Below are 18,849 nucleotides of genomic sequence, written 5' to 3'. Positions count from 1 at the left end.
TGTACACAACATTGATGGATGGGGACTTTATTATCTTTCAATATTGGAGCACAATAGTAGAGAAAAGTGCACCTCAGCAGGCGATGTAGTAGAATGGCATCAATCATGTCATTCTAGAAGTATGCAGAGGAGTTGCTGAGTTTAATATCAGCCACCGGAAGGCTGCCAATATACAGATCAACTGTCATGTTCAAGAGCTGGAAACGTTATGAAAGCTAAAAATCGTGTTTCTGAGGCCTCAATTCATACCGACGCGCTGCTGCTGAGGATTTAATGAAACAGAACTTACTTTTGCATAGATGTAAAAGAGATCTCCGTCTGCTTTGTGTCTGACAGAAGAGTTCTTGAACTAGACGGTTAATCCTTCTCTTGCTCATTGTTACCCTCTCTGAATCGTTTCAGTTAGAAATTGCAGAAAAAAAAAGGAATTTTGTGTGTATGGATAACTGAGCTAATCTTACTTTATTGAATACAATGAAAAGCTATTTTTGTCTGTAAACTAAAATCAGAAATTCTGATGACAAACACCAGAGGAATTGAGGTTAAACGCTGTTTTTATGTCAAAAAGAATGTCAAAATATATACACATTTTCTCCAAACCATTGTGCCACTATTGGTCAGAGCCATATCTTATGTTATGCTCATAGACAGTGACGCACGCTGTAAATTGGCAATTACAAAATGTCATTTTTCTGAGCCAGAATAATGTGTCATACGCTCATTTAATAGGTGTTTTTTCGAGAAACGCTGAGTGTGAGTGTAAATGTTCCCTTTGAGGAACAAGCTTCTATTGGGTGGAGCCTTAATGCTACAGTATAATATGTTTGAAGTTTCCCAGCTGTTGTGTTATTTTAAGTCCATATTTGCTGAATACAGTGTTTTTTAAGTTTAAAAGGAATAGTTTGATGTTTTGGAAAATGCATAGCCTGCATATAGCCTGCATATAGCCTGCAGTGGTTGCCTGGCAACCTCATTCAAAGAAGTCATTAGTTCCCAATAACAGAGGTGGGAAGTATAGTACAAATACTTCCTTACTATACTTAAGTAGAAATTATATCTGTACTTATCGTGAGTATTTCCTGTTCTTTTTTTTCCATCCTACATTTTGAAACACATATCAATACTTTTTACTCTTTACATTTTGACTTTTCTTAACATGACTCATAATTCAGTTAGAATGGGGAAAAAAAGACAGCCTGTAGAAATGTCCTCCATAGGGACACTTTTTACTTTTGACTTTTTGTCCTTTTCTTTTTCACACTTACCTCAGTAAAGAAGTTAAAGCAGTACTTCTACTTTTACCAGAGTAGTTTAGAACACATGTAATTGTACTGCTACTTGAGTATAGCATGTACTTTTGACACCTCTGCCCAATAAAACCTTAAAACGGGTTGATTTTGTGTCTTGTGTATAAATTATTAAAGGGGAGATACCACGTGTTATTAATGAGCTTTAGAGGTGCTGATCGGTGTAGCTTTTATCTAATAACCAAACAGGAACGAGGTATAGATCTCGTCATGTAATTCTTGGAAAGAGCATTAGTACTTCATAACAAGTCGATCTATTCCTGATTGATCTCATGTCTTAAAGTCCCCGATGACTCTTGAGTCAACACTCCTGCTATCGCAGAACATGCCGCTCTTTGTTCGACAGCAAACGCTTGCTCCTCTGACAATGTGGTAAAAGCGTGTTCTCGCTACAAAAAGGGCACTTGGTTTGGTTGTGTTTGGTTTGCTGGAGGACACCCGCCTCCAGGAAAGAAAAGCAATGTATTACAGAGCTTTCTGTTCTGGTCCGTAACTCCTCTTCACCAAGGCTATTTGATTCTCAAGTAAATACCACGTATATCTCTCCTCACACTGAAAGGTTCCACCTTTGCCAATCTGGACATAGTTTTTCTATTACTAAGTAGCATCATCATTTTTCTCACACCTGATCCCCCTTTCACTCAATGTAATACTACATTCATCAGTGGGCAAACGTCTGTTGCAAAACATTGCAATGTTCGGAAAAATATAGTTCCCCCTCATACCGAATGCTTATTCACCCTTCAACTAACAGCAGCTGGAAAAATAAACTTGGTCAGACACACACACACACACACACACACACTGAAAAAAAACAAGACAGAAAAAATACAGGAGCAGCACAATCAGCAAAGCCATTTTTAATGGGCCTCTTCCCCTCTCCATCTATCAAAATGGAATTAGGACTGCACTCAGCGACTTCGGGGAGGGAAGCAGGGAGAATGGGGGCACATGGCAGAAGGGAAAAGTCTTCATTAAGGACAGTGAAGTGGAGGTAGGTGGAGAAAGAGAGGGAGGAAAAGAGAAAAAAAAAGGGGGTGGTGGTGGAAGAGAGATTTAAGTGATCTAGAAACACTTCTCCCCTCCTCTCGAGCTGCCGCCTAATCAGGGAGACAAAGTTATGCCGGTCAGAGCGTTTGTTATTCCAGCTAATCCCTCATCACGGTATTTCATCAGGTTTGGCATTTGGCTGCCTGCATTAATTAGATGTTCCGACGGACAACGCGTTAATAACCGACACGTGGGCAGATAATGAGAAACCGTCCTCGCGGCCGTATCCTCACACCGCCGCGCTCCCCCCTTTTGTCAGAGCTGGAAAAACACTGCGTCATGTTTACCTGCGCCCAGATTTCACTTATTGATGATGCAGGGTGTTTTTTAGTGCCAGTGGCGATAATGTACTGTCTGCACTTTGGGAGATAAGTGTGTTCCGGCGCGATAGTTTGGACTTGTTCGGAATGTCTCTCCTTCTGTCTCCTTTATTTATTTATTTTTTGTTATCTCTGCTCTCCTTCCAATATATTCCTTCCTGCTCTCTCCTTTTCTTTTATCCCACATTCCTCCTTAAGTTCTCTCCCATTCACTCTCTCTCTATCTCACCTGTCTTCCTCACTTTTTTTTCAGACCTTCCCAGAGGAGAGTTAGAGCCCCTATCTCTCTTCTGCACACTCTCCTCCACTTTTAGACAGTCTGCTCCCTCCCTCCCTCCCCCCCTCCCTCCCTCATCCATATCAACACCAGGTGAATAGCCCTCTCGCTAATATTCATTCACAGCTCCTCCCGACTGTCTCTCCTTCTCTGCCCGTGTTTCTGTCTCGCTGCACCACCTTCACTTTGCACTCCACACTTTTTAATATTCCGTCCCCCATCCCCCCGGCGCTGCCTCTTGATGTTTTTTTGTCTCGCCTCCCTCCTTCACGTTATCCCTCCTCCCAACGTGACTTCCTCTTTAGCATGCCGTCAGTCATGGCCAGGTGTGTAGGGGAGGCGCTTCACTCCGTCACAGCTCTCAGATCAGCCGCAATCATGCATGCATGTCTTTGACCTCAACGTCTCACTTGGATGTAAATGTTGCTCCCCGTATCTCAAGCTCAAACGCCCTCACGTCATTTGTTACTTCCTCCATTTCCTTTCTTCGACTTTATGCCTTTTTCCTTCACCCCATTGCTCTTTCCCCCTCGCCGTCGCTCCCTTTAAGGCGTAATCCTTTATCAGACGAGGCATGTTGACTAAGAACACATTCTTATTTACAGGAACAGCCTCGGGGGGGTAGTTGCGGAGAGAGAGAAAAAAGGTCATACTCATTCAAAACCTCCACACCTGGGAGTTTGCCCCGCCACTGTGCTGTTTGCCGCCAAGCAACTGTGTCGGAGCGGCGCTTGCAAAAGGGCACTTGAGTGAACTTGAGAGGGTTCTCAGGACATCGGTCCATTTTCTGCTCCTCGTTCTACTTGATCCTCCCACTTTGGCTTCAATCCTTCACTCCACCACCTCCTCTGTTCCTCTATCCCTATCTGTCGCCTTTGCATCCCACCCCTCTCTCTGCTTTTCCCACCTGTCCCTCGCTGTCACACTTCACCAGTGTGTCGGCGAGGATCCCGAATATGTCAGAGTGCTGTCTGATCACTAAAAAAAAAATCCTCTCTTCCTCCTCTCCCATCCTCCTCCACTACCATTGTAAACAGCTGATTATGCCATTGAGTTCTTCCATCAAGTTTTTCTGAGCCTAATGATTCCCGTCATGGCACGGAGCTGAATGTTGAGGCACTCCCAGATCCCCGGTGTAACAGCGCCTTTATCTTTAGACTTCAAATCCCAGAAGCTCCTTAATACTCCTCTTTGGAGAATCACCACCAAAAGCCAAATCTCTCAAGTCAATTTACCAGGCAGGCCATCGTCGTCATTATTTTCTGCATATCTTACTGTCATTACAATTCCTCCCTAACGGAACCATCAAGGTCACAAGATCTCTTGCCGAGAAGACAGACAGAATACACTGAATGTGCATATACACAAGCGCTACCACGTGCACTCTCACAGTCTCATTTATTCATATGGTTTCATATATTTACTCCCCGCTCCATTTTGGAAGAGGCAACGATTCGAGAAGTACGAACGCTCGCTAAGCACAAGCCGCGAGTAAAATATTCAGATGGTGTCCTATTTACAAAAGGCTGGAGAGTCTCTTTCCCACCGCCGTCACATGTTTGTTATGTGATATAAAAAGAGAGGCAGTGTCAACTCCAGAGATCTCATCCTCAGATATTATGCGCCAAGTGGAATCTTTTTATAGCAAGTGTAAACACATTCGTTTGCTGCATTAAAAAGAAAAAAAAAGAAAGAAAAGATGCTCAAAATTGAAGGCGACTGTCAAGTTTTTGGACAAAAGGATGTCTACGTTTAAAAGAGGTGGAGGACGCTGTTTGTGTTTTGTGTGAGATGAGGAGTACAGTAGAGGAAGGCTTGTGTGTACTTATGCAAAACCCTGTGTGCTCCCACACCTGTGTGCACAAGTGTGTGTGTGTGTGTGAGATTTCGGCCGAGCTGCCAGCCGGCTGATATCTTCGTGAGTCAGACTGGCAGGGAAGCTGGCGAGGCACGCCGATCGTTTGAAGTGCTATTCTCTGCCGGAAGTTTCGATCCGCCCAGAGGAAATTTGTCATGTTGTTCCACCTTTCTGATTCCCGTATGGTGTGTGTGTGTGTGTGTGTGTGTGTGTGGGGAGCTATTTGTTCCCATTTGCCGTCGACATTTCAATAAACACACTTGAGTGTGTGGCAGACAGGTAGAGATAACTAAGAAATCTATTTGGCCTTGCTGTAAAATCATTTCATCTCGTCTCTCTCGCTCCCTGGTTTGGGACAGAAGTGGGCCAAGCAGTTGCTCTAGCCCAATTCCTGACAGGACATACTTCATCTATTCATACAGCCCTTGGCTATAAACTGCATTGCTGTGCCTTTTGCCAGAAATGTCTTATTTTCTTCCTTTCAATCTCTAGATAAATCTGCCTATCATTCAACGCTTGTGCTGTCCCACCTGATCTCCTTTCTGAAACCTGATATTTCTCTTTGCACCTCCCGATCATCTCATTCTCGTCTCGACCCAGTCTCCCTCCTGATTTCCTCCCCTCATCCGTCTTCTCCACCTCTATCCAACACACTATCTACCCACGGCTTACAGTAAATGCCAGTGCAAGCTCTTGTCATTCCATCTGAATTGAATACCTCTTTTATTCCACTGGTTAATTAAAGCCACTCTCCCCCTCTCCCTCTCATTATTAACACGACTCCTCTGAGATCCATCAAATCCTCTGGAAAAGTGAAAATGAGGCTGAAAGGGGCCGGTGGAAGGAGAGTGAACGAGAGCCATAGGTGCTAACAGAGAGACGGAGAAAGAGAGAGAGAGGAAGAAGGAGAGAGAGGGAGCACATTGTGTAGAGACAGAAAGCCTCAAGAGTGATTCAGCCATTGTTACTCATCCCCTCCTTTTTGCAAGAGGGCTCATGTCATGAGTATTTTAAGTGCTCTCCATTCCGTTGTTCTCCTTTAATCCTGTTAGATAACTCTCTTCCTCCCTCCTCCTTCTGTCTTTCTTTCTATTTCTCTTCTTTCCTCCTCCGCTCCCCACTGCCCACTCAGCAAACGGCGAGTCTTATACTCTCTGCCACACACACTGAAAAAAAAAAAAAAAAAAAAAAGGTAAGAAGAAGGAAAGGGGAGAGGAAATGAGAGCGAGAGAGAGGACGGGAGAGGGAAGATGACAAAGATGTGGCAGTGCTGGTAGGCGTTGGAGAAATCTGCTGGCCGGTGGGGGTTCATTTGTTGTGATGAGAGATTGAGCGTGGACGAGAGCCAAGACGGTGGCGAGTGAGTTGTGAACGTCTCGTAGAAGACGGAAAGCCAGCGACTTCAGAGTGTGTGTTCACGCTTGTGATGTGTACGTAGTCCTGTCAACTCACAAACACACAGCTTAGGAGTGTTCTGACATTTTTGTAAGCCTCTTCTTCCCGGCCCCTGCTTTTTTTTATTTATTTATTTTTTCATATCGTGTCTGATGATACGCGATTGAATCACACTGGATTCACACTTGTATACCAAACAATACGTGATGCAATGTTTCAGACCTGCCCTGTAACCGCTATGCAAAGCCAGCAACGCTCACTCGTCCTCGTTGGAGCCGCTTTCTACTTCACAAGGAATACATTACCCACAAGCCCCCCCATCCCCAGCCAATGATTTACATGAGGACAATTACAAATGAAGGAGTTGTAGAGCAAGCAGCCTGGCACTGTAGTTCATCTGCCAAGACAAGGTAGCCACTTAGCGCAGGTGAGGTGGGGCGGTCACAATTCCTGCAGCTCTTTTTACATGAGGGGGGAAAAATGGGTCACAATAGCAGAGGGTGGATTTGCTAGACCAATAGCACAGACTAGTGGTGAAGGCTTAGAATTGTCCGTGCAATGCATTTGACTCTGGAAAATTCAGTGGAATCCAACAACCTCATCGCTGAAACTGGATAATTCCCTTTGATACATGGTCCTCGCATTTACGCGGCGCCATCATTATCACTTACTTGAACAAGCTTAACTTCTCATTCGCACTCCAACCACCTGATTTACTTACAGATTCCACTCTCCCTCTCGCCGCCACAGAAATTAATTCAGCACAAAAGAGGAGGCAGGAGGGGCAGGCACTTGTGCTGGGGAGAATTTGCATGACCCAAAAATGCCCTGCCTCTCCTCCGACTCCATAAATCAAAGGGATAGAGAGAATCCCCAAATGCCTCCATTCTTTGTCCTCAAAGGTGATAAATTGATCCCCGGCTGGCTAATAAGCAGAGGCACAGGGCGGCCCAAACTTCCCAAAGATTTATGCGGCGACAAGTGGATTTATAGAGGGGGAAATGTGAGAGATCTGGAGAACAAAATCTATTTACTTCATCCGTCCTCCCAGAGATTTGAGATGGGAGCTCCTTAGGGAAACCTGGGGGTGGGAGCCTCGGAGAAGTAATGCATCAGGACAATAGGAATAGACTATCTGTCATGGAAGCGATGGGTGTAATGGAATTATCTGCTTTTGATTGATGAACATGTGTTTCCAATTACAAGAGGAGTTTGATCCATGTGAATATACCCACTGCCTTTCAGATGGGTCACAATTCAACCCAATTTCGAGTAGATTTCGTTCCCGGACTTTGCCCCCCTTTCATTAAATGTGATCTTATAACGGCAGCTGGCTGGGAATCAATATGACGGACACTCAAGAAGTCTGAGGTTTGTCAGCGGTCTCGTCAAACGAAGGGGAGGCAAGAATGCGGAAGGCAATCCAACGGCTTTGCCTTCGCCCCGGCACGGGAGAAACCTTTTAAGGCAACTCAACCAGTCATCTTAATGATGTGAGGTGATATGGTGACAGGAAAAGCGGTCTTTTATGAAGATGATCAATGCTATCATCTTCTCAAAAGCTGACTGGAAAAAAAAGGGACAGAATATAGAGAGGCGTAGAGTTTCCTACCCTCCTTTCCGCTCCCTTCGTGTAATTCTCCCACTTTAGCCTTAATGCGTTTTCCCTCTCCCCATCCACCCTCTCTGCATCCTCCTGTTTCGTTCTCAGTTTCATCATCCCGTCTGATCTCTCGCCCTTTAGCCCCCTCTGTCTTTTCATCCTCCACCGCCTAAGCCCTTCCTCCTGTTCCACTGCACCTCCTCTCACTTTCTGCCGACCACACATTATCTCTCGCGCTCCCCCCCCCCCTCTTTGCACTGACAGCATGCTTATCCTGTTGTGTTGATGAGATATTTGAACGATTAACGTTATGCATGCTGAGCAGATTATGATAGCCTTTGGGGAGGAGCAGTTTTCGGCGTGATGGAAAGTTTCCCGCGTGATGGAAAGGTCTGCTGATAAGAGGGCTTTGCAGACAAGGGGGAAGGTACCATACGAAGACGTCTGTACTCACCGATCCTTCACCTCCGGCATTCATCATTCTTCATTCTGGGAGAAACATGGACAAGAAGAATTTAGTTTGCTTCAAAATTGTCAAACATGCAAAAAAACTGGCTATTTTCGTATGGATCAGCAATCACATTAAGTTTGCGCAACAAAGAGCGAACAAATGCACGTGAAGAATCATGCTAGACATGCACATAACTCATAGGTAAAAGCCACTGCTGCGTAACGTGATTTTCAGAATCTGTGTCTCTGCGTCTGAATGGGAACATTTCTCACTGGAGACAGCTCACATGGCAAATGTGATCGCCCGTCAACAGCGGCCCGACAACTGCAAAACCTATGCAAATGTGTTTCAAATATCAAAACCATCCTCCCATCCGAGGCACGTCTTCTTTTTGGGCCGCCTTGACGCCCAATTCTGAACAGACGCGTGGTGCGCTATATAACTCATTCCATCTACGTCTGACAGTGACGCCACCCTGTGCCACAGAGGCAGCTGTTGGCACAGAGAGAGAGGGAGAGGGAGGGAGAGGAGGGAGGGAAGCGAAAAGGCAGATCACTTCCCAAGTGCTCATTTTTAGCTGGCTTGTTTGGGCCCAGCGCACCACGGCTGACGAGCTGAGCACAGAGTTTTTGACACAATGGTGTCAAAGTCGGGGGCTGTGATGTTCAGCTCGCGCAAGTGAATAGCATCGCACCTGCTGGCAACACGCAGGCAGACACAAACAAGCTTGTTATCATCGCGGAGCAATTAGTGTGTTTGGGGAGCGCTGTGAACCCTAATGACACATTTGCCTGTTGTTGAATTCTGATAATTCATATTAACTTCAGGAAGTTGAAGTGTGTTGTAACACTTGAAACGGCTCGCGAGATAAAGCCAAGGCTTTCGGATTCGTACTTAGCGCGTAACGGAGAGAGTTGCCGTCTTCAGAGTTTTGTTTCGCCGCCTCGCTCGTGTTCTCGGAAATTATTTAACAGATGGGATCCTCACTGTTATTAAAACTCCACGCTGTGTCAGCGCTGAAGTTTCTAGTCCTCCTTTTTGAAACCAACTTTAATCACGAAAATGTGCAACAATATTCAACTTGTATTTGTCTTAAAGGATATTGAAAGAAACGTCAGGAACAATGCGGTGAACATTGTACCTCAACGGGTATTCAGTGTTCAATATCAGCCTCTATTTGGAACTGTGTAACATTTCTGCAGTATCAAACTCAATTTTAGTCACAGGCCTAAAACTGGTTTTAGTGGTCTTGCAATAAATATTGAACTAACCCTCCACAGGCCATTTCCTACGCCGTCCATACCAGCACGATGGCGCCATAACTCCGGCGCTTTGTCAACAGCAAAGTGCTCTGTAAATAATCATTAATGACTGGCTGTGATGTCCGCCGGCGTTCAATCAGAGCACAAAAAAACAACCGTTTTTTTATTATAATAACAGCACCAACTTAACTGGCATTTTTTTTAGAAGTTGTGTAAGGATAAGTCATATCTTTCTTCACCTCCACCTCAACATTCTGGTGGTTTTTACGAGTGGAGCTGGTGTCTCTGTTGGTTACTGTTCAGGGGAAGGTCATAAACGGGCGATTTATGTCTGAAGTGCAGCCAGGAATGCTGATGCTACTGTCAAGGAGCCGAGATACTGTCTGGTTTGACTCGCATTTAATGGAAACTGTAAAAGTCCGCAACCGAACGCCCTAACTCATACACTTTACGGTATGTGCTCACACAGAGGAAGGAGTTAACATAACGGATGCTTAGAAATGGCACGAGGAGATGGATGGAACACAGCTAACGCTCCTTGTGACACGTTTGTCAGCATCTTACATCACGTTTCAAGCCTTTGTGCAGAAAGCGGCTCGCTAGCGCCCAAGTTGGTTCCCATGGTGAGAAATGAGAACGCTTCATTAGCCCTCAGTCTTCCAGTCGTGTGTGCACAAATATTATTCAATACAAACCACATTACGTACTGCACAAGCTCACAAGTACAACGGTGTTCATGGAGAAAACACAGGCTAATGATGTTACATCGATTACTGCACACCCCTTTTGTTCCCCCCCACAGCGGTTATCTTGACTTTTAAGCCACTAGTGTTAAATTATAGGCATTGTAATTGCTATAGATAGCGCTCCATTAGCATAGCTTCTTTGGTGGCGTGGCCATGTTTCTCTAAATCATTAAGCTAATTATACAAGCTAATTAATCAGTATGCTTGGAATGGGCCGTGTGAGCAGACGCTGCTCTTTGTTGGCTTGCATAATGAAAGGAGGCCATTTTTAGATGGGGGGGGTTGGGGGAAGAAAGGGGAGGGAGAAAGAAACTTTGATCTCAAAAGTAAACATATGATTTTTGCATATCAAGTGTGTCGGCAAAGTAGAAAGAGAGAGAAAAAAAAAGGGAAGTCGGATAACGGATGCAAATAAAGCTTCACAGAAAAGATTCACATGTGGAGTGATTTGAAGATGCAGAATAGGAGACAGGAGTTAGGAGGCAGTAGTCTGCGACAGTGCCCGACGTCCAATTATCGCTGTCATTGTCATGCAAAGGGAACACAGGCAGGGTGCTCTCAATCTCTGGGCGCCACTGTGACGTTTGAGGGTAATAGTCACAAAGATTCAGTGCATGCTTTCCACCAAGGAGCCTCACTCTGGTCTTGGCGATTCAGAGGTAAACACGGGAAGGCTGTTAATATTGATGTGTGTGTTTGATAAAGCGTGTCTGTGCGTTTTCAAGAATGAGGAGGACCTCTGTGCTCATTTAGGGTCCCTTGCCGCCCTATTATTTTCCGGTCATCAATCTGAACCCAGCAGTTGACACAATCAATTAAGGTCCCGCCGTATGTGCGCTGTGTGGTTTTATCGCTAGGCCGCATGTTGGTGCGTGAGCGTCGGGCACATATCCATGCTTTCTTGCATACAACTGAGGTTTGCACGATAGAGAGAGAGAGAGTCACTGTCAGGAATGATTACTTACAAGCAGACATATCCAAACATCCTGCTCCAGTATGTGGTGGAGACACTGTCAGCGTTCATGCAGGAGTCTATTTTTAGCAGCGCTCATTATGCACGACGGAAAATCACCTCCTCAAAGTACACGGAGCCCGTTTCCAAACCCTAATGGGACTATGCTGATAACACAGCAATGCATAGTGGCTACAGGGTATGTTGGTCTCCATTCACTTCAACATGTGACTGCAGGGGAACAATGGTTTGAGTATTTGCTTGTGAATGGACAATGATACAATACACCAAAGTATGACTCTGCCTGACCTCGCTTTCTCTTTCTCCTCCAGGGATATTCCGAGGAGTTGTCTTCTTTCATCACTCTGGTCCGAAGCAGCAATCGCAAATCATTATTCCAAACGGGTAAGATACAGAAAAAAAAAAGAGGAAAACCTCTTTGAAATTGTATTATTCAATAAAGCTTTCCATCTATGACAAACACCGACGTAAAACCCCATTTTCAGTGTTCAAATGTCAGTGCACCCATCACAAAAAATCAACGAGACAATAACGTCAAGCTATAGAAATCAAATCAAGGGTCAAAGAACTGAACGTTGTTAGTATGGATGAATGTAAGGAAAGAACACATGATCTATCGGTCAGTCACGGTAAATAGGTTTGGCTTGGCTGCCTGACTTTTATTTTTTGATATGAAGTAATACTCTTAGCTTGGAAAACAAGTTTGTTTTCCAAGCTAAGAGTAAAAGTATCCTTTCCCAACAAATTATATAAAAGTAAATGCCCTTTTCACTAGCTTCAATACGGCTTATTGTCGTGTTCTAATCACATTTTAAGAATGTTAACAACATTTACATACCCTCAGTAGGCCAACTGGCTGACTAGTGTACTGGACTGAAGCTTAATTGCTTGAAATATCGCTGGTATCGCTCTGTGCTACAGCATAGGGACACACATAAAGCGTGCTAATGGTGCCCTCTGGAGTACAGGGATCTCCACTGCTGCTGCTCCACTGCTTTTACAAGAGCTCTGTTTCCACACTCAGGCTCACATTTCACACAGCATTCGGATGACTGACAAGTGCCTTTAAGCATGTCGTGGAGGCCAAACCACACACATGCTAACACATGGGGGCTACATCCTGAGAAACATCACCAATAAGATAATAATAATAAACTTTTCTGCATTAAATCAGCATGTCTCCTCCTCATCGTTATCATCAGTGTAATGATGTTCAAGTTTGGATCATTAGAAGTCCAATCATGTCCTCTGGAACCGGAGTGGAGTTAGCGTCTATGACAGAGCTGTTTCTCAGATCAATGACTGGTGCCGTGGTTTCTCCCAGAGGCCTCGTGCTGTACAGCCGTAATTGGAGCTTTTGTGTTGCTGCAAGTTACCGTTCCCTCGTCCGAATACATCAGAACATCACTCTGCATGTCCATAGGATATCTAATGAACACATCAAACGCACCTGCGGGGAAAGACTTGCAGAGGGCTGTTTTGAGATCAAATTATGGCGGGCCCGGTTCCAACCCAGTGTCTCGTTAATGGGATACGGCCCTCGTCTTATTTTACCGCCAGCCTCAAATATACTCCCAAGTGTGTTAAATAGGTGAGTGTGAACGCTACGAGGCAATGGCGCTTTTCATTCAGAGCATTTCACACATTTGATGCCCTCTGTCCCTCGTGGCAATTACTGTGAACATTTGAGAAAACGTGTCGGAGGCTCAGGTGGCAAAGTGATTTAGATTAAAGATGGCAGGAACAAATGTGGCTTCAGTGGAAAGGCAAGACAAAAACAGTTAAACACAGATAACTCAGTTAGTCCAACTTTGTGCCTGAAGTATTCGAAAGGACAGCTGCTAAATTGTCACCGTCGCCTAGTCTTGTCGGAGGCCATTCCAATGTCCTGTTCAGCAACCATTAAGGCAAAACATTAGATTAAATCTGCTGTTTTGCAAAGAGACACTTGTTAAATGACATTGTAGCACATTATACTGAGAACCATGGGTACATAGCTGCCCTACACCTGTCACATGGAGTTGTGTTATATAAAGCAGAAGTAGCAGGTGACCTCATTTAAAACAGCAATGGGTTCAGCAGCCAAAAACTTTCCAAAGTCTACTTTATACCACTTATATAAAGTGCATTAGTGATATGTTGAATTATGGACCTTGATTTTGATCATCATATTGATTTAAGACTATTTTTCTCTGTAGAACCCCTGTGTAGGAAGGCAGAAAGGTTCAGAAAGGTTCAGTCTAGAACCTAATGGAAGGGTTCTAGGTGGAACCATTACACCATAGAAGGGCTCTCTGTAGAAGCTTTCATAGGAGGTTCTGGGTATAACCTGTAATGCTCGGTTCAAAGCACCTTTACTTCTAAGAGTGTTGGTTAGGGGTTAATTATTATGCTCAAGGATACTAAAATGGGTAAATCCATCCATAAGATGGATCCATAAGTGAGAAGTCTTCCATTGTGGTCCAACTGACTACTGGATCCAGCTTCCTCCAAGGGTCAGGGCACTCGATATGATTGCATCTCCATACTCTACTTCTTAAATTTGATATAGTGTGATATGGCTAGCAAAAAAGTGTGTGCGCGCAATGCGTGTGTGCCCATCTAAGCATGTGTTGTGGGCCGGCCCCGGCTGCAATGATTTATTGCGGCGCTTGAAGGGACTTGTACTTTCATGAGGTCACATGAGGAACATGGCAGTCAGGCAGAGCGCAGCGTTGTCTTCGGCCCTGCTGGCGATATGGGAGGCATGCCAAAACAGCCAAAACAGATTCCCATTTGCACATATTCAGGTACACAGTATTAAAGCATATATTCTTTGTGCACACACACACACACACAGACGCACGCACACTCATAAAATCAAATACTGTAATCCAGGCTTAATACTGCTTTATCACCTGTGCAGGAGGCAAACGTTATGCAAATGCACATAAGCTATTCCAAAGGCACGTCAGCTTTAAGGCCTGTCTCTAATATGTCTTTTGAGAGGTTAATTCTATGCAAATAGGGCCTCATGAGTTGAAAAACACTCAGGATACTTTTTTTTCTAATAGCACTAAGGGGATGCCACCGAGATTCAAAGTGGACTCTTTTAAATTGACCTTGGACGATTATATTGAGCTAGGAGCTCACCCCAGGGTAGCACCACAATATTTCAGGGTTTGTTTTTTGTTTTTTTTTGCAAATATGAGTCAAATATGTGTGCAATGTCAAAAAGAAGAAAAAAAAACATGGGAAGTGGGGGAAAAAATGAACACATCAAATTTGACAAATTTGTTTGTTTCGCCCATAACAATTATTTCTTTTGCTCTCAGCAGTAGTAAATAAATAAAGAGCCTATTGAAAATATACCAATGTTAGAAATGCATTTCACCTGCCAATTTATTTTGCTTTCATATGATGGACTAAACCTCTGAGGCAAACAGTGTTTTGAAGCTAGTTGATGTTGACGCCTTTATCGACAGAGATGTAGAAACTCATTTGGCATTATTTCAGTCATACCATAATGTATTTTTTTAAAACCAAGCTTTGTGTTGCAATTGTTTGAGATGAAGCTCTTCTTCCCGTCTCCTAGGTGGGGGCAAATGGGGCGTTCTGTTCAGTGGTGAGTCGGCGAGGTGAAACGGCAGCATGGTGGCACCTGCATGAACCCAACAGAAGAGCCTCGTGTCTTGGTGAGTCGGACGAGTATTTCTTTCAAATTCATCATTACACCACGCCGTCCTTAGAGATGCTGTTTTCCTCAGACAAGGTTTTCCACCTTGGGCTTAACATTTGCGGTGGCTAATTTAGTTATGACTTAATCTCATTAATCCTTGTGAAAAAAAAAGAGCTTAATTGCAAAATAAGCAGAAGCATTTTTCTCTTCACTTTAAGCTTCTAATATGAGAAAAGCGGCTTTCAGAGTAAATTGGAACAGCATTTTCATTGAAAAACCACAGAACGGTGTAGCAGAGCCTTTTATAGACCAAAGGATTTGCTCTTAAATGAAGTTGTAGCTTTTGATTTTTTTTTGTGAATGGTATAAAAAGAGCATCATTACTTGAATATCCCTTAAAATCAACTATCGGATGTTTTTAAATGAGTGACAGGTCTAAAATTCAAACCACCAAAAACCTTTTCTATTTAAAGTTATGTGACTCTGTGGAACAAACCAATACACACACACACACAAATAATAACATGAGACACACTCAACTTTGACTGCTTTTGTAAAACTTTGAAAAACAGAATCAGAAGTTGGATTATTCAACTTTCATTTCATGCAACACTGAGGGATAAATGTGATCTTTCAAAGTCCAAACATATTTAATATTTACTTAGAAACTTTATACGCGATACATTGCATATGAACATTTTAAATGTGCGCTTCACTTGAATGTTAAAGAGAGCACCGTTAGCAAGAATGTGTTCAATCAAAAAAAAAAGAAAAAAAAAGAAATGCATTTTTCTTTGTCTCGCTGTTAACACGCCTCGGCTTTGAAAAAAAATATTTTCAAGCCATATTTTGAAGCATTTATATTTCATGTGAAGCCTCTCCGAGGAAGGAGATAATGCATTTGTAATGAAACAACACAATAAAGAGAGAAAAATGGGAAATGGAAACAAAGACGGCTAATCAAGAACAAAGCAGACAAACAACAGACAAAAAACTCTTCTGAGAGTTCGGACTGGATTGGAAGGGATCTAGCGGATAGAGTGAGAGGCAATATGAGGACGAGCTAACACAGGGAAAGACACACAACTCAGCGCTAAACGCGTACACATCATTGTTGTCTCTGTCTTTTCATTTTTCTGCCAAATTAACTATAGTTAGAAATATAGATTCGATATAGGAATTAAAAACATTCCGATATATAGAGAGTTGAAAAGTAGGCATTGGCTCAGAAGCCACATACATCATTGCTAGTAGATAGAATGCGATCATGGGAGAAATTCAGAAGATTGTTTCCCAGATTCCATCAAGGTCTGAAACACGGAAATCTGTTCTCAGAAGAGAAAATCCCTGCTCTGGGCCTGTGCGATGATATAGCTGAGAAAACACATTCACCGGCGTATAAATATTGCACGGTGAGTACATGCAGGGGCTTTTTGGCCGATGAATTATTGCAAAGTCCAGTGGCTTTACGCCAGCCTCAGAATATATCTCGCTCAGCTTCACCTCCTGCGATAGGCTGTCGCTGGGGAATAGCGGTTATAGGCCCCGCCACAAATAACTACCAACGATACCGGGGATCCATCACGCTCATCCCACATGTTGTGTGATTACACTACAGCAACAGTCGGTTAGTAAAAAACGACGGCGACAAAAAAGAAAACCTACGAGACCAGAGTGAGGGCATAAAAGCCACCCAAGATGGAAATTATGATACATGGAACAGTATATCGTAAAAGAACACAGCTGAGTTCTTTGAGTGGAAGTGCTGTCAGGAGTCGGTACTCTAAATCTTTACAGAATATTCACCTCCAGGAAGCTTTGATAGATGGTTTATCCACCAGCAGAGCAAACCGTGCCAACTCCTCATGCTCTTCAGAGAGCAAATCTGGGTGAATGATGACAAGTCTATTCGCTCAACATCAGTAAAACAAGGCTGTGGAATTAGTCCATCTTTGGCTTGAAATTTTTTTTTCGCTGAATCACTTTTCATTTGCATGAGAAAATCATGTAGCTCAGCGGAGCGTGAAGTTAATGGTTAATGCATCTGATTGTACCAACACAATGAGAATAAAAGAAGATAAAAAAAATAAGCATCTAAATGGAAAAAGGGGCTTTTGCTCCGCGTACTGCATCGTCAAACCAAAGAAATGCCGGTCAGGTTGGGTCCTCTGGTGATTAGCAAAAAAAAAAAAAAAAAAAAAAAGCATAATCCCCAGACTGCTGACATATTTCTTTTGAAAAATGCCTGTCTGAAAAAGACAGATATGCTCTGGTAAATGGATCAAATCTGTTTCATGTCAGATAGCAGCTAGCGGTTTCCCAGGGTGAATCTTTACTAAGCCACAAACAGACAGGATTAGAGATTGAAGTACTGGCCATAGTAGATCAGGAAAACACACAAAAAAAAAGGACAATATTAAATGATTAGTGACAACTTATGATAACCTCCAAATGACTTGCTTAAATACAGCCCATACTTCTACGGCGAGCGCTCTGTGAAGCCGCAGGTTCGGCTCAGACGACCAAATTCATTCCCTAATTTGCCATAATAAACATGCTAATGCTCTAACATTACAGTGCTCTTGTGATTATAAGGAAACAAAGCATAGGTGAGTCGCCGTATTTCCTCTGCGAGGGGAGGAATGATATTGCAGCCGAGCCGTTTAATGAAATGCATGGGTTTATCTCAAGGCACTGTGGATGAGGTATTTAAGTGCGGTGCATATTTCATGGCCGTTAACGGCACACGGGCTGCTCATTAGTCACGTGACAGGTAATGGTGCCGGTGCCTTTTGAAATGCATTAAAAGATCTCACTGTCAAGCAAACACATATGAGGAAAAGTGCATACAAACAGCACACTATTGGTTCTAGATCTGATTTATTACAGTGTTCCTCGTGATATTGCAAACATATATCCATATATATAAATAAAGAATGGATATATCGTAAATGTCCACATGCTATCCGTTCAATTAAACCCTCCTTAACGATCCCCACAAGGAATGAAAGACAACTGTTGTACTAACAATATAATATATTCCAATTCAGTGTCCCCTTTAAGGGCAACGCCATTAGCCGTTTTAGCTGAAGATGAATATCCTGGCTTCAAATGTAATCATCACATTTCTACATTTGCCTATTTTTTTTTTTTTTTCCAGGCAAATGATGATGTTGTGTCAACCTTCATCCGATGTGACACAACCACACGATGGTGCTGTGCGTCACCATTTGTCCACAAAAGTGGCTCCAATCTGAGGCGGCGCTATTTACCTCCCATCACTAAATTGGCTTCCATTTGCTTTTATTTGCCATAGCCTCGCAGATTCACACGCAAACATTAAATATCCACGTCCGCGTTGCAGTAATTGAGATTATTCCATGTTATGGAGGAGAACATATGTATCGCTTTAGTTGCAAATGCAACCTGCATATTTATATATGTTTCAATTATTTAAACAGCGCTGTGGATTTTAATCATTCTCTTAATGTGTGACAATAATCATTTAAAGGGAGAAAGGAGGAATGTAAAACAAACAGATGATGTCAGCGTCTGAGAGAATTGCTTTCCGTCTGCCACGCTTTAGATATGTGCATAATAAATCCAAAAGCATTGAATGGAAATGCATGTATGCATATACTGTATGCCGGAGGAGTCGGGGTGATAAAACACACTGTATTGAAATTACAGTAAAATCCAGTAGATGGCAGTCTGTCAATACGGAATCGCCCTCCTCACACCCACAGCTCTTCCAGTCGTGCAGCCTCCAGTCATCAGGAGAGGTCCCTTACTTGCAATGTCTCCCCCTGCGCAGTATGACGGCCGGGGCGGAAAGTGACAACACAAAGGAACTTTTATTGCCGCGGTAATGAAGTACACAAGCTATTAGGATGTGGAATTAAATGAACGCCCGCATGAGAAAGTCACCACTCACACACCTCTGCAGTGC

The 18,849-nt window shown here is 43.4% G+C and overlaps 1 protein-coding gene across 6 annotated transcripts in view; it reads left to right on the top strand.

The window, feature by feature from the left end:
* The window catches only part of LOC311009243 (receptor-type tyrosine-protein phosphatase delta), a 309,638-nt gene that overhangs the window by 100,753 nt on the left and 190,036 nt on the right, over positions 1-18,849 (top strand). For all 6 annotated transcript variants that reach the window (XM_084003278.1, XM_084003277.1, XM_084003282.1 and 3 more), the window contains exons 5-6: positions 11,554-11,626; positions 14,817-14,916. The gene's annotated coding sequence lies outside the window, so the exon portion shown is untranslated. The remainder of the gene's footprint in view (positions 1-11,553; positions 11,627-14,816; positions 14,917-18,849) is intronic.

Source organism: Eutrigla gurnardus, assembly GCF_963514095.1.
Source record: "Eutrigla gurnardus genome assembly, chromosome: 23".
In the NCBI taxonomy this organism is placed as follows: Eukaryota; Metazoa; Chordata; class Actinopteri; order Perciformes; family Triglidae; genus Eutrigla; species Eutrigla gurnardus.
The sequence above is the reverse complement of the archived record's forward strand: the minus strand, read 5'-3'. Positions and strand labels throughout refer to the sequence as shown.